Here is a 14,080-nt window from a genome sequence, read left to right on the forward strand (position 1 = left end):
AGTGTGTATATTGGGCCCTCCCAATACCACAGCTAACTCGAGAACATCCCGTCCCCTGCCCTTGGAGCGACCCATTAGGTAGCAGGTTGTTGACAGCAGCCGCCCAGGGTGGTACTACCGTCCTGACTGAGGAGGGTTAAAGTGGTGCCCGGAACCAGCTCTCTCCATGTTAGGATTGCTGGTCTTACTTTCTGTCTCATCAATACGGGACTACCGGGTTAGTCCTGCCATCTTCTTGCAAGCACCAAACACCTACTGAAGCCTTCCTTTTTTTCACATAAGGATTATTATCAAATCCCGTGAACTCGAGCATTTTTAAGCATAACCATGACAGAGTTTGACAAATCTGTGGCCTCCTAGTCCCCGGCATTATGGGTGCTAAGATCTGGGTTCCCGCCTGACTCTACTGCCAATGAGAGGGAGGGCTCAGGCAGTAGTAGTACCGGCCCCTCCCACGACCTTTCCCTCTCTGTTGGATCTTCCTCTTTTTCTATTCACTATACCAACATTCTTGGACTCTCTAGTAACCTCACCTTTCCCTCTCTGTTAGATCATCCTCTTTTTCTATTCACTATACCAACATTCGTGGTCTCTCCAGTAACCTCACCTCAGTTGAACACCATCTGTCAAGTACTTCTCCCAATATCTTACTTCTGTCTGAGACGCTGTTGTCTAATAGTGTTTTCACTTGTCCCTTTTTCATATCTGAATATAATCTTCACTCACCAGTTCTGGTTCAAAGGTGGCGTTTGTGCTTATTTCAACATCAACACACTTGTTACACGCCTTATCGACCTTGAGTCTCCAAACTCTGATGTTATGTGGCTCAAGGTCTGTCTCCAAACTACCACACTCTTTCTCTGTTTCGCCTATTGCTCTTCAAATTCTACAAATTTTATATCCTTCTTCGACTGTCTAAACTCCCGCCATGAGACTGTGACATCCTCTCACCCTGAAGCTGAGATCCTCTACCTCGGGATTTCAACGTTCACCATAGGGAATGGTTGAATTCCTCCCATATGGATGGTGGAGGGTTTGAAGCCTTCACGTTCTCCATTCTCAATGATCTAGAGCAAACTACCACCCGCCTTACCCATATTCCTGACCGTTGTGACCACTCTCCTAATATTTTTGAACAGTTTTTCACCTCTAATCCATCCAGCTGTAAGTACCCAATCTCTCCTCCAATTGGTTCATCTGACGACACTCATAAATGTATCTGTTCGAACGGCATCTTCCCCTGAGGCAGCCCCTTCCAAGCGTAAATACTGGCACCTCAACAAAGTTGACGAATAATTTACGTAACTTCTTTTCTGACTTTCCTTGGGTAAATTATTGTCTCTTATGTGGTGATGTTTCCGTCTCCGCCAAATGCACAACAGAGGTTATTCTTGCGGGAATGGAAGCATTTATCCCCCTCTTCCTCCGAAAGAATTTCTTCTTCCAATCCATGGTTCAACTATTCCTGTTCTAAGGCCATTCAGGCAAGGGATCAGACTTATCGGGTTTTGAAAAACTCTCCTTCCTCTGGCTCCCATTCAGCTTTTATCGCTGCCCATAATCACTGCAAGCACGTTATCCGTGAGGCGAAGTGTTCCTTTACTCAAAGAAATTGCGATAGCCTCTCCTCGTCATCCACTGATATGTCTTTCTAGTCTTCAGCTAAAAGTATCTCTAACAATTTCTTTCTATACCTTCTGTTCACTTTTCCATTCTGAGGTACTATAATTGTTTCCCCCATAGACAAAAGTGAATCTCTTTGGTTTCCGTTTCTCCTCTAACTCCACCTTGGATGACTAACATTCCTTAATTCCTTGACGCTCCTCTTACTAATGCTATGTCTCTTCCCTTAATCTCTTTTCGGACTGTTCGAAAAGCGCTTCTCTCTCTGGACACAAGTAAGGCTTATGGTCCTGATAGCATCCATTCCCAATTACTGAAGGAGTGTGGCTCTGAGCTTGCACCTGTGTTTTCTCGTCTGCTCCGTTTCTGTTTAAAAACGAAAACTTTTCCTTCTCCTTGAAGGCATTCATTGATACCTTTCATCTCTATGAAGGGTGACCGTTCTGATCCCTCTATCCTCCTACTTTGTCATCTACCATTTCCAAAGGCTGTGTATCCCTCCTCAACTCCCATACCTTTAAACACCCCAAACTCAGTCTTCTCTCTGATCACCAGTATGGCTTCCGCAAGGCGAGATCCACTGGTGATATCCTTTCCTATCTTACTAATGTCTGGTCATCATCCCTGAAAGATTTTAGGGAGTCATATGTAGTCGCCCTTGACATATCCAAAGCTTTTGACAGAGTGTGGCATCGGGGTCGCATCTCTAAGCTCCTCTCTTTTGGCTTCCTCCCTCACTTTGCTCCTTCTTATCTAGCTTCCTTTTTGGTCGGTCTATCTCCGTGGTTGTTGATGGATTAACCTCCCCCATATTTTCCATCAACAACGGTGCCCCCCAAGGTTCTGTTCTGTCTCCTACATTTTTTTTTGACCAATTTCTGCTCTTCCACAAATAATCCAATGCACTCATACGTCGACGGCTCAACACTGCCTTCATCCACATTCTTCAATTCTGCTCCCTCCCTCAATCAATTTGCATCTCGACACAGCTTCCTCAGTAAACTCAGACTTGGACAAAATATCTCACTGGGGTAGACGAAATGTAGTTATTCTATACCTCCCAGACCCAATCTCTAACCATCTCTCTTATCGAAAACTCCTCAAAAATCTCGGTTCTCCTTTGACGGTTCTGTGATTCCACCTGGAATCAGTGAACATACTTGGTATTACTGTAACATCCACTCTTTCTTGGAAACCCCATATTACGCAAATAGATAGGTTTTCCTTTAAGAAACAGGGTGTCCTGTTTAGCTGTTGAGACTAATCTTCTGAGCAACCGCTTTGTTTGTACAAGAGGATTGATTCATCCTTGTATGGAGTACTGCTCTCACATCTTGGGTGGTTCTAGCCCTGCATCCTTACTTGACCCTCTTACCCTGCGGCGCAATGTTGGTTCACTTTCCCTCTTCAATAGGTATCATTTTGCTTTTGGATCCCGAGAGCAAGTTACTTATGTGCCCACACCACTAGCTAGTCCATGCTATACTCGGCAAGCTGCTGTGTCACATGATTACTGTGTGGCAATTGGCGACTCTAGGGTGGGCCGTTTTGATAATTGTTTCTTTCCCTACACCTTGAAGCTTTGGAACTCTATACGTACCTTCTCATGTCTTTGCTGATTAGTGTGTCGTGGCTCGTTTTAAAAGACAGGTTTTTCATTCGTGATTCCCTTTCATAATCCTATCTATATTTCCATCAAGGCCCGGCATTGTGCGAACTCTTGTCCCTGACTGGAGCCTCCAACATAAATATGAAAAGCTATACCAGACAAACTGGTCATCACAAATACTACCGAGCAAATTATCCATAGCATCATGTACCAGAGAAAGTTAGCACAACAAAGTGTAACAAAGTGATTATATCAAGCTCTTCCAGGGAAACTGAGCATGACAAGCTGTACCAGCCAAACTGAGCACATTAATCTGTAACAGACAGATTGTACACAGCATGCTGTATCACACACATGTTCACAACAAGGTGTACCAGACACACTGAGCACAGCAAGCCGCAGCAGACATTTGTGCACAGCAAGCTGTAACAAACAAGCTGGGCACGCAAGCTCTAACGGACAGATTGTCCAGAGTAAAGCGTACCAGCATGCAAGACATGATATCATAACGAGTCTGTATATTTCATGAGTTTACAATGAAACATTTCTACACCTGCAAACATGGCTGTCTCGTTTAGGCTTAGAGACGTCTACAGCACATCAACCGTGAAAGTTATGACAAAACAACCAAGTACCTGGAATATAAGCCATTCCATCATCGTTCCACCTCCCGTTATCATCCTAAGCCCAATCGGGTTGAGCTTTGGTGTAAATAATCATCTCGAGTTAACTTGGGGTCACTTTTACTCGGAAATTATATTCTCGAAATAACTCATGCTGGGTCCCGGAGACGTTCGCTATCATTCCAAGCAGAGGACACTGGGTGTTGTTGCTGTCAACAGATAGCAGCACAAGGAATTATTTACCACTGCAGACGACAGTATGGTGAGGGGGTGTGAAGGGAGCTGCAACGTCGAAACTGTCAGTGTTCCCAGTGTTTTTCTCACTCCGGGTATGTTAGTGATGATGACTGTGATACTGGAGGCTATACAGTGATAATGATACCTCATGATGAATACAAGTTCCGACTGGCATTGTTCAGCTGATGATACCGGATGGACGGAAGTTATCAGTACCTCTCACACCACATCTGCTCAGCCATTTGCTTTTCCTGGTAATAACACCGTCGACGGACGACCCTGAGAGGATTTAACAGAGTCTGCAGATTCGCTGCAACAACAGTGAACTGGTTTGGAACACAGGCAGGTATGTACAAACATGACTGTAGCAGCGTCACGGGATAATGGAAGTTTAGCAGGTGTTCTGGTCGGGTTGTGGGAGTGGTATACCTGAGGGAGGCACGGAAACACGCTACACAGCATCAACAGAACTTTATTGGTTAAGGCACATAGGCGAAATAGGCCAGAGGCAGTGAGCTACTGGAGGTGCAGGATTATGGTAGGAGAGGAGAGGTCAGCTGTCGTACTGGAGCCTCGATGCTGCATATCAGATGAAGGAGGAGCACGGGGGAGAATACAAGGTTGCCGACCTCACGTACAGCTCCTGTAGGAGATGGATGTGGCGCGTAACGCGGCTTCTGGTGTGTGCGGCGGCTGCTGGTGATTGCTTGGGTTGCATGAAGCTCCTGGAGTTGTGCTTGGGTTGTAGGAGTGCTTCGGGCGTGGCCGTAGATCTCTTGCTGTTACAGCTGCTGCAGAAGGTGGCTGTTGGGGATGAGGCACCACAACGAAACCTGCTGGGGAGATGAAACGCCAGGAGTCACGTTGCGACATCTGCTAAACGAGGAGACGCCCTATGGGCGGCTTGAGTCTATGTAATCACATCGCCAAGACTTCAGGCTCACCTTCAATTGCTTAGCACCTGTACACCTTCCCTGGCTGACCACCTGTACACCTTCCTGGCTGACCACCTGTACACCTTCCCTGGCTGACCACCTGTACACCTTCCCTGGCTGACCACCTGTACACCTTCCCTGGCTGACCACCTGTACACCTTCCCTGGCTGACCACACGTTCACCTTCCCTGGCTGACCAACCATTCACCTTCCCTGGCTGAAGACCTGTACACCTTCCCTGGCTGACCAACTGTACACCTTTCCTGGCTGACCACCGGTACACCTTCCCTGGCTGACCAACTGTACACCTTCCCTGGCTGACCACCTGTACACCTTCCCTGGCTGACCAACTGTACACCTTTCCTGGCTGACCACCGGTACACCTTCCCTGGCTGACCAACTGTACACCTTCCCTGGCTGACCACCTGTACACCTTCCCTGGCTGACCACCTGTACACCTTCCCTGGCTGACCACCTGTACACCTTCCCTGGCTGACCACCTGTACACCTTCCCTGGCTGACCAACTGTACACCTTCCCTGGCTGACCACCTGTACACCTTCCCTGGCTGACAACCTGTACACCTTCCCTGGCTGACCACCTGTACACCTTCCCTGGCTGACCAACTGTACACCTTCCCTGGCTGACCACCTGTACACCTTCCCTGGCTGACCACCTGTACACCTTCCCTGGCTGACCACCTGTACACCTTCCCTGGCTGACCACCTGTACACCTTCCCTGGCTGACCACCCGTTCACGTTCCCTGGATGACCACCTGTACACCTTCCCTGGCTGACCACCTGTACACCTTCCCTGGCTGACCACCCGTTCACCTTCCCTGGCTGACCACCTGTACACCTTCCCTGGCTGACCACCTGTACACCTTCCCTGGCTGACCACCTGTACACCTTCCCTGGCTGACCACCTGTACACCTTCCCTGGCTGACAACCCGTTTACCTTTCCTGGCTGACCACCTGTACACCTTCCCTGGCTGACCACCTGTACACCTTCCCTGGCTGACCACCTGTACACCTTCCCTGGCTGACCATCCGTTCACCTTCCCTGGCTGACCACCTGTACACCTTCCCTGGCTGACCCCCTGTACACCTTCCCTGGCTGACCATCTGTACACCTTCCCTGGCTGACCACCGGTACACCTTCCCTGGCTGACCACCGGTACACCTTCCCTGGCTGACCACCTGTACACCTTCCCTGGCTGACCACCGCTCACCTTCCCTGGCTGACCACCCGTTCACCTTCCCTGGCTGACCACCTGTATACCTTCCCTGGCTGACCACCCGTTCACCTTCCCTGGCTGACCACCAGTTCACCTTCCCTGGCTGACAACCCGTTCACCTTCCCTGGCTGACCACCCGTTCACCTTCCCTGGCTGACCAGCCTTTCACCTTTCCTGACTGACCACCCGTTCACCTTCCCTGGCTGACCACCTGTACACCTTCCATGACTGACCACCCGTTTACCTTTAGCTGGCTGACCACCCGTTCACCTTCCCTGGCTGACAACCCGTTCACCTTCCCTGGCTGACCACCCGTTCACCTTCCCTGGCTGACCACATGTACACCTTCCCTGGCTGACCATCTGTACACCTTCCCTGGCTGACCACATGTACACCTTCCCTGGCTGACCACCTGTACACCTTTCCTGGCTGACCACCTGTACACCTTCCCTGGCTGACCATCTGTACACCTTTCCTGGCTGACCACCTGTTCACCTTCCCTGGCTGACCACCTGTACACCTTCCCTGGCTGACCACCTGTACACCTTCCCTGGCCGACCACCCGTTCACCTTCCCTGGCTGACCACCTGTACACCTTCCCTGGCTGACCATCTGTACACCTTCCCTGGTTGACCACCTGTTCACCTTCCCTGGCTGACCACCTGTACACCTTCCCTGGCTGACCACCTTTACACCTTCCCTGGCTGACCACCTGTACACCTTCCCTGGTTGACCACCTGTACACCTTCCCTGGCTGACCACCTGTACACCTTTCCTGGCTGACCACCTGTACACCTTCCCTGGCTGACCACCTGTACACCTTCCCTGGCTGATCACCCGTTCACCTTCCCTGGCTGACCACCTGTACACCTCCCCTGGCTGACCACCTGTACACCTTCCCTAGCTGACCACCCGTTTACCTTCCCTGGCTGACCACCTGTACACCTTCCCTGGCTGACCACCGCTCACCTTCCCTGGCTGACCACCCGTTCACCTTCCCTGGCTGACCACCTGTACACTTTCCCTACCTGACCACCCGTTTACCTTCCCTGGCTGACCACCTGTACACTTTCCCTACCTGACCACCTATGCACCTTAATTGGCTAGCCACCTGTACACCAATCTTTCACCTTCCCTGGCTGACCACTGTTCACCTTCCCTGGCTGACCACTGTTCACCTTCCCTGGATGACCACCTGTACACCTTTCCTGGCTGACCACCCGTTCACCTTCCCTGGCTGACCACCTGTTCACCTTCCCCGGCTGACTAACCGTTCTCCTTCCCTGGCTGGCCACCTGTTCACCTTCCCTGGCTGACCACAAGTTTACCTTCCCTGGGTGACCACCTGTTCACGTTTCCTTGTTAACCACCCGTTCACTTTCCCTGGATGACCACCTGTTTCCTGGCTGACCACCCGTTCACCTTCCCTGGCTGACCACCTGTTCACCTTCCCCGGCTGACCACCCGTTCACCTTCCCTGGCTGGCCACCTGTTCACCTTCCCTGGCTGACCACCTGTACAATTTCCCTTGCTGACCACCTATACACCTTAATTGGCTGGCCACCTGTACACCTTCCTTGGCTGACGATCCGTTCACCTTCCCTAGCTGACCTCCCGTTTACCTTCCCTGGCTGACCACCCGTTTACCTTCCCTGGCTGACCACCCGTTCACCTTCCTTGGCTGACCACCCGTTCACCTTCCTTGGATGATCACCTGTATACCTTCCCTGGCTGACCACCCGTTCACCTTCCCTGGCTGACCATCTGATCACCTTCCCTAACTGACCACCGGTTCACCTTCCCTGGCTGACCACCTGTACATCTTCCCTGGCTGACCACCAGCTCACCTTCCCTGGCTGACCGCCTGTTCACCTTCCCTGGCTGACCACCCGTTCACCTTCCCTGGCTGACCACCTGTACACCTTCCCTGGCTGACCACCCGTACACTTCCCTGGCTGACCACCCGTACACTTCCCTGGCTGACCACCCGTTCACCTTCCCTGGCTGACCACCTGTACACCTTCCCTGGCTGACCACCTGTACACCTTTCCTGGCTGACCACCCGTTCACCTTCCCTGGCTGACCACCCGTTCACCTTCCCTGGCTGACCACCCGCTCACATAAGGACAACAAATACAGCATTAGGGTCACACATCTATAGTGGGTTATGTATGTGGTCACAGAACAATGCTTAACACACGAGGATGGCGGGAAAAAATTTCCGGGTTGTGGATGTATCTTAATGCTAACGTCCTGTGTGACCCTGGCAGTGGACTGCCCTTACGCCCACACAATCAATCAACCAATCCAAGTCTAGAGATTCAACACACACACACACACACACACACACACACACACACACACACACAGTACATAGCTTGGACGTTCAAGCTGTTTCGTTGAGAGATTATATGTGCGAGGGCTCAAGGTGCCTGGAATACTTCAGATTATTCTCCAGGCCAATTATCTTAAGATTACCTTTCTTTGCAAAAATTACATCCATAATTTTCTCCACGAGCCGTATGGTAGAAGTTACTTGTGTGCTGAAACTTGCAACGATGCTGTGTAACATTACGTGGAACATATTGGGAAGGAAATGTCAAACGATGAATATTAAAGAAACGTTTGCATTACACATGACAGCTAGAGACGGAGTGTGAACCAATGTGGCCTTCTTCGTCTGTTTTCCTGGCGCTACCTACTGAAGCAGGGGGTGGCGATGCTGTTTCCTGTGGGGCGGGGTAATGCCATAAATGAATGAAGGCAAGCAAGTATGCATATGTACATGCGCATGTATATATCTTGGTATGTGTGTGTATATGTATGTATATGTGCGTTTGTGAGCGTTTGTGCGTATAAATTTGTATATGAGTGGAAGGGTCATTCGTCGTCTGTTTCCTGGCGCTACCTCGCCGACACTGGAAACGGCGATCAGGTATACTAAATATATATATATATATATATATATATATATATATATATATATATATATATATATATATATATATATATATATACTAACAAAGGCAGGATAGATGCACAGGGAACAACTGTGCGGCAGCTGTGAAAGTGAGGAGTGTGTATGGTGTGTACGTACGTGGCTGTTATGGGGCTGGAGGATGTGCTCAGTGTGGGAGCTGTGTATCTTGTGAGCGGGACTCGTAGTAACATGGTGTGTGTGCTGCCCACACACATCACAACATCCCTTACTTAGGCTACAGTGGGGAACACCGGCGTAGTATTAGCTTAGGTTGTTTGACACCACCTGATGATGAATGATGAGGATCTTGGTATGATTTACCTGATCATGTGAGCTAACAGTCAGGCAAGAAATAGTGGTAACACTGGGCCAGGGTGCTGTACCGGAACACTGGTAACATTGGGCCAGGGTGCTGTACCGGAACACTGGTAACACTGGGCCAGGATGCTGTACCGGAACACTGGTAACACTGGGCCAGAGCGCTGTACCGGAACACTGGTAACACTGAGCCAGAGCGCTGTACCGGAACAGTGGTAACACTGGGCCAGGGTGCTGTACCGTGGGTTTTGACACGTACATACATACCTACGGTGACCCGACCTCCACCTCCCTCCTTCGTCACACAGTGTCACTTAAGTGTTTCTTGGCACACAAGCGTGTTCGATGGTAGCAGTTGTGAACGTGACAAGTGGTTTTGTTACTTGAGCCTCGAGTGTTATTAGTGAATCAGATGTTACGTAGCGCAAGACCAATATACAGACGAAGTGCATCAGAAGTTTGCTGGAGTATTCTTAACATTCCCGTCCCACATCATCACAACGCAGGAGGACATATTAGATATTCCGGATGGCATAATGCAAAGCCCGAAAAAGTCCTTCCGTAAATTGGTAAAGGAGACGAGCGTCTGGTACAGCAGCGCACGTAGAGTGCTGAAGAAGCTGTTGTACCTCCATCCCTACAAGATAACATCAGTACATAAGATGAGAGAAATGGATAACGTCAGGCGTACTGAATATTGCTGATGGTTTAGCGACTTTATTCCTGCCAAGTCACATCCTCTGCCGATGAAGCTTGGTCTCCTTTATCCGGTCAGCTCAACACCTAAAACGACCGCGTTTGGTCGGCGAGTAATGCGCATGAGATCAGGGTCGGTGTGCGCGGCACCATATCACGAAGTCGCATAACCGGCCATGGGCTATATGCGTCAGCGACAGAATCAGCTGGGAACGTTCTCGTGAATTGTTCATTCTTTACCACTTCTTTGGACATGTTGAGGACGAAATTACCCAGCGCTACTTCCAACAGGACGGCGCTACTGCACCTCCTGCGCATGTCTTTATGAAGCCATTGCGCCAGATGTTCGGCCACAGAATGATTTCAAAGGCCACTTGGCTACCATGGTCGCCAGATCTTACATGTGTGGAGAGCAATGAAGGACACAGTTAACAAACACAATGCTCACGCTCTCCCCGAATTGATGTAAGCCATGGCAAGATATCATAAGGGATAGCCTATCTGTTGCGTGTTTTGCAAACGAGACGTGTAGGTGCGTGTCTACAGGTATGTTATGTGTACATCGCTGCCATTCAACTTTTGTAGTAACTTAAATATGGGAGATGTATTCATATTAATGTACAGATGCTGAATATACACCGTCTACGGTAGGTGCACGGTTTATTTTGGAAATATACGCCAAGGTTTCCGTAGTTATTGCTAATCTCATTTTCTATGATACAAAAGTTATGGTGTGTTTGTTTTCCTAAATCTGTTGCTTGTCGAATGCAACTGAAATGATAATCATTCCTCCTTATGTTTGATTCACTATTAGGATTACCAAACTGTTTTGATTAACGTCATTCCATCTACAGTAAGTGAAGGTAAATCCGATAAATGAATCTTATTTCAGACATTTACGATTACACATTACTCAGGTCATTGCTGATACTGGCGACAATAATTCCTTCGTTATGATGAAACATGGCTTCCTCGCCTCACCGACAGAGCGACCACGACCAGCGGCGGGAGGCAAAGCCTAGCTCACACGAGCGTGAATTACGTCGCGTGAAAACGCACTCGGTCTGGCGGGTGCAGTTGTGTCTGCCTTTCACTTAAACGTGTTCCACGTTCAAGTGCGCCTACGGCTGTTTACGGTTGGTTGGTTTGGTAAAGACTGTCGCACAGTTGGTGCGCCACGGGCCTTGGTCGACCCGTTCACTTCATGATGGAGGACGTCAAGAGAAGGGTTGGCTTTATGTACTTGATTAAAGTTATGAGGAAAAGACGTCGTACACAGTGGATGTGTTGCTCTGTGTCATGACGGCTTGCTATTGCGTTATCCTGCAATGTTTTGTTACATTATCAATATCAGCTCTCACATTACATGGATAGATAGATAGATTAGATAGATGTAGATATATACTGGGTATCGATGGGTAGATTGATATATACAGGTATGGAGAGATATATGATGCATATTCTTACGATATAAATACTCGTAAATGTACCAAATAAAGATAAACAGAGGCTCTTTACAGGGCGCTGCGCCTCTCTCGAGATGAACCACAGCTGACGTTCAACATACTCCCGCTCGTCTGAAATTATCCATTGTATTTAAATTTCTAAAAGGGGAAACAGAAGAAGGAGTCACGCGGCGAGTGCTCGTCCTCCTCGAAGACTCAGACTGGGGTGTCTAAATGTGTGTGGATGTAACTAAGATGAGAAAAAAGGAGAGATAGATAGTATGTTTGAGGAAAGGAACCTGGATGTTTTGGCTCTGAGTGAAACGAAGCTCAAGGGTAAAGGGGAAGAGTGGTTTGGGAATGTTTTGGGAGTAAAGTCAGTGGTTGGTGAGAGGACAAGAGCAAAGGAAGGAGTAGCACTACTCCTAAGCATGAGTTGTGGGAGTATGTGATAGAGTGTAAGAAAGTAAACTCTAGATTGATATGGCTAGAACTGAAAGTGGATGGAGAGAGATGTCTGATTATTGGTGCCTGTGCACCTGGTCATAAGAAAGATCATGAGAGGCAAGTGTTTTGGGAGCAGCTGAGTGAGTGTGTTAGTAGTTTTGGTGCACGAGGCCGGGTTATAGTGATGGGTGATTTGAATGCAAAGGTGAGTAATGTGGCAGTTGAAGGTATAATTGGTGTACATAGGATATTTAGTGTTTTGCACGAGGGCCGGGTTATAGTGATGGGTGATTTGAATGCAAAGGTGAGTAATGTGGCAGTTGAAGGTATAATTGGTGTACATAGGATATTTAGTGTTGTAAATGGAAATGGTGAAAAGCTTGTGGATCTGTGTTTTGAAAAAGGACTGGTGATTGGGAATACCTTGTTTAAAAAGAGAGATATACATAAGTATACGTATGTGAGTAGGAGAGATGGCCAAAGGGCGTCACTGGATTACGTGTTAATTGATAGGCGTGTAAAAAAGAGACTTTTGGATGTTGATTTGCTGAGAGGGGCAGCTGGAGGGATATCTGATCACTATTTTGTGGAGGCGAAGCTGAGGATTTGTAGAGGTTTTCAGGAAAGAAGAGAGAATGTTGGGGTGAAGAGATTAGTGAGAATAAGTGAGCTCTGAAAGGATACCTGTATGAGGAAGTACTAGGAGAGATGAGTGCAGAATGGCAAAAGGTGAGAGCAAATACGTAAGGGGAGTGGGGAAGGAATGGGATATATTTATGGAAGCAGTGATGGCTTGCGCAAAAGATGCTTGAGGCATGAGAAAGGTGGGAGGTGGGCAGATTGAAGGGGGTAGTGAGTGGTGGGATGAAGAAGTAAGATTGTTAGTGAAAGAGAAGAGAGAGGTATTTAGACGATTTTTGCAGGGATATAGTGTAATTGACTGGGAGATGTATAAAAGAAAGCGGCAGGAGGTCAAGAGAAAGGTGCAAGAGTTGAAAAAGAGGGCAGATGAGAGTTGGGGTGAGAGAGTATTATTGAATTTTGGGGGAATAAAAAGATGTTTTGGAAGGAGGTAGATAAAGTGCGTGAGACAAGAAAACAAATGGGAACATCGGTGAAGGCGTTAAATGGAGAGGTAATAACAAGTAGTTATGAAGTGAGGAGATGGAGTGAGTATTTTGAAAGTTTGTTGAATGTGTTTGTTGATAGAATGGCATATATAGGGTGTTTTGGTCGAGGTAGTGTGCGAAGTGAGAGGGTCAGGGAAAATGATTGGGTAAACAGAGAAACGGTAATGAAAGCTTTGCAGAAGATGAAAGCCGGCAAGACGGCGGGTGTGGATGGAATTGCAGAGGAATTTATTAAAAAAGGGGGTGACTGTGATGTTGATTGCTGGTTAAGGATACAGTGTATGTATGGATCATAGTGAAGTGCCTGAGGATTAGCGGAATGCATGCATAGTGCAATTGTACAAAGGCAAAGGAGATAATTTTGAATGTTCAAATTACAGAGCCAGAAGTTTATTGAGTATTCCTGGGAAATTATATGGGAGGGTTTTGATTGAGAGGGTGAAGTCATGTACAGAGTATCAGATTGGGGAAGAGGAGTGTGGTTTCAGAAGTGGTAAAGGATGTGTGGATCAGGTGTTTGCTTTGAAGAATGTATGTGAGAAATACTTAGAAAAACAGATGTATTTGTATGTAGCATTTATGGATCTGGAAAAGGCATTTGTTAGGGTTGATAGAAATGCTTTGTGGAAGGTATTAAGAGTATATGGTGTGGGAGGCAAGTTGCTAGAAGCAGTGAAAAGTTTTTACCAAGGATGTAAGGCATGTGTACGAGTGGGAAGAGAGGAAAGTGATTGGTTCCCAGTGAATGTTGGTTTGCGGCAAAGGTGCGTGATGTCTGCATGGTTGTTTGATTTTTTTA

General features: G+C 48.1%; 1 protein-coding gene across 1 annotated transcript in view; it reads left to right on the forward strand.

Annotated features, from left to right (window-relative positions):
* Positions 1-4,128: 4,128 nt before the first annotated feature.
* Positions 4,129-14,080, forward strand: part of UbcE2H (ubiquitin conjugating enzyme E2H) — a 145,100-nt gene continuing 135,148 nt past the window's right edge. Inside the window, exon 1 of the mRNA XM_071666793.1 lies at positions 4,129-4,438. The gene's annotated coding sequence lies outside the window, so the exon portion shown is untranslated. The remainder of the gene's footprint in view (positions 4,439-14,080) is intronic.

The sequence above is a fragment of the Panulirus ornatus genome, chromosome 11, assembly GCF_036320965.1.
Source record: "Panulirus ornatus isolate Po-2019 chromosome 11, ASM3632096v1, whole genome shotgun sequence".
In the NCBI taxonomy this organism is placed as follows: Eukaryota; Metazoa; Arthropoda; class Malacostraca; order Decapoda; family Palinuridae; genus Panulirus; species Panulirus ornatus.